The sequence below is a fragment of the Taudactylus pleione genome, unplaced genomic scaffold (assembly GCF_031769625.1).
Source record: "Taudactylus pleione unplaced genomic scaffold, aTauple2 ptg000015l, whole genome shotgun sequence".
In the NCBI taxonomy this organism is placed as follows: Eukaryota; Metazoa; Chordata; class Amphibia; order Anura; family Myobatrachidae; genus Taudactylus; species Taudactylus pleione.
This window is the reverse complement of record NW_028284417.1, coordinates 23745564-23748255: the sequence shown is the minus strand read 5'-3', so window position 1 is coordinate 23748255 and position 2692 is coordinate 23745564. Positions and strand designations below refer to the sequence as shown.

The 2692-nt window shown below is 48.1% G+C and overlaps 1 non-coding gene across 1 annotated transcript; it reads right to left on the bottom strand.

The window, feature by feature from the left end:
- Nucleotides 1–1589: 1589 nt before the first annotated feature.
- LOC148542175 (U6 spliceosomal RNA) lies at nt 1590–1693 on the bottom strand. The gene has a single exon (XR_015878416.1). It is a non-coding gene; the product is annotated as a U6 spliceosomal RNA (small nuclear RNA).
- Between the last annotated feature and the right edge of the window lie 999 nt (nt 1694–2692).

Below are 2692 nucleotides of genomic sequence, written 5' to 3'. Positions count from 1 at the left end.
TACTGCCCTCCACCCACGAAGGTGTGCATCGGTAGTGAGGACCCCTGTTCTGGGTCTCAACCCATATCATAGGGCCCGAATTTCCCTGTGAAGAGGGAATGAAACAGCAAACTGCCGTAACTCCACCCTGTCAAAGGGATAGATTATAGAGTCTAATATCTGCCTGCTAGAGTAAGCACACTCGGTAGAGACCAGAAAAGAGGGAATGGTAACCTGGAAGACTGTTAGTCTAATGTCAGGGAGAAATACCCCTGACCATTGGAATGCAGCAAAGCTCTCCCACCAAGGGAAAAGGCTTCCAAATAATTATCTATCCACAGGATCACCAAAGATCTACCTTGAGACAGATGGATATCCAGTGACTGAGCCCTGATAAGCAGATCGAGAGGAGCTGCCATGACTGTCCTGATCTTCATGAAAACCAGGAGGGGCTCAGGACCTACCTAATAGAGACCGAAACTGGGAGCAATTGTACTGCAAGGCATAGCAGAGGAAGCTACAGCACCTGGTATTCCCAGGCAGTTTCCCATTCAAGTACTAACCAAGCCTGACCCTGCTTAGTTTACGAGATTAGAAGAGATTGGGCATGTTCAGGGTGGAGTGGGAGTAGGCTGACTGATTCGGATGGCAATATGTAAGTAGGCCTCCTATGTGTCAAGTTTGCTTTGCAAACCTCTAGTCTGAATGAGGGAGCGGAGCAACCCCATGCAGAACCTGAGAATCCTGGAGTCCCTGCTAGTGCCCAGAGAATGATGGGCTAGAATTAGTTAAGCCAACCCTGGTCCTTGAGAGCTACCAACAGTGCATGTTTTCAGGTCTCCTCACGGAATCATAAGTGTAAAAATTAGCTCCACCTGTGGATCTTTTGAAATGTATTAGTGAGTAATGACTGCACCTGTGCACCTGCTAGGTGGTCTGGAAAACGGGAACTATTGGTAGCTCTTGAAGACTGAGGTTGGCTACCCCTGGGCAAGAACGTGTAGTCCGGTATCTGACCAGTAAGAAACTGGTAAAGTAACTTGCACCTTAAGAGAAAAGGACCTGGACAATAACCATGGAGATTAGAGGGGAGCGAAGTGTCTCCCAGAGTGCTTCTTTGAGATTTTATGAGTCCCGTATGTGACTCGAATCTGGGCCGTTGGTCCCAAAATGAGAACACTACCCTTGTGACAGAGTGGGATCTGAACCCATGTCTCCAGTGGAGACTGTGCCCTGGACCACTTGCTGTGACCCCACGCTGGGGTTCCTCAAGTGGAAATCCATCCCAACCTGTGGAAACAGACCTGCCAGCTGAATGATGGACAAAGGTCATCTACACCAGGGTCCATAGAGGAGGAACTCAATCTAGAAGGGAGGAGCACCCACCTCCCTTCAACCTTGGAAGCCATTTAAAAGCAATCCAAGTGTTTCCCCTACACAAGATTTATAAAAATAGTGATGTGTCTATTACAGGGTTGTGCCATGAATGATAAAGCACCACAAATAGAGAAATAAGTGGGGCTATGGAGAGAAAAATTATGGTCAAACAGACGTTAAGTAATTTCTCTATGAATGAGACCCTAACAGTGCCATCACTGTTACTATAGTAGTGGTTTATGGAACACTTCACAAATTTGTGTGTCATACTGGCGCAGGGCCCATGCTATTCTTTTCTGTGTTCCAAATTTAGTATATGTGCTGCAGAAGCGAGCACACATCATAGCTTTACTGAAGGAGTACTGAGATATAAACATATCCATATATACACATACATCCAGAAATTATTAGGACATAAATAAAAAAGTACCTCAGAAAAGCTGCACACCTAACATTCAAGGCAATTAACAAATGGGCAAAAATAGTGCTCAACAAACCAGCCCTAATAGAGCAGGAAGGAGTTATATGTATGCCAGACTAGCTATAGTGAGGTATACATGAGCCCAGCTACTCTCCAGAGATCTGCTGAAGCGTGCTGTCACACTGGGAGGCGGGTCTTTGAAAGCTGATGCCTGAGGCTGTGGAAGGAAATGAAGGCGAGGGGCCTGGATGTACGATCCCGCATCCACGGGTCTTGGTCGTTGGCGAGACCTAGTCAAAGGTGCGGAATCTAACCCACGAGGTGGAGTTCGCCAGTGACCCCTCCAATCGGGATGTGAGCTTGAGCTGCACCCCGTGAGCAGGTCGCGGTCCTTTGACTAGGTGACCAAAGCCCGCGGGAAAAAGAGAGACGAACACTTGTGGGCCAATGGGTCGGTGCCAGTAAGAGGCACGTAGGGACTGAGGTGGAACCCCGAGTTCGGGATACTGTACTTGAGGTACAAGAGTGTGTGCACTGCGGACACACTCTACCGGGTTGCCGGTCAGAAGGAGTGCACCACGGTGTAATACTGTAGAATGTAGGTAGGAACCACGGAGGCCAGTAACGAGGTGGGTAGTGGTATTGGGCCCGGCCAGAGATGATAACACTGGAGAGGTGGATACGTTTAAGTATACTAAGGCTGTGATGGTAAAGCACTGGTGAAATAGATAGTATACTGCACACAGGCGAGGGTTGTAACGCACTAGTGAAATGGAGGTATACTGCACACAGGCGAGGTGGTAACGCACTGGTGAGATGACGATATAGCTGCACACACTGGGATAAGCTCACTGAAAGCAAGGGAACCTGGAACGAGAGACCACTAGTAACACTAGCAGCAACAATGGTTGTTCA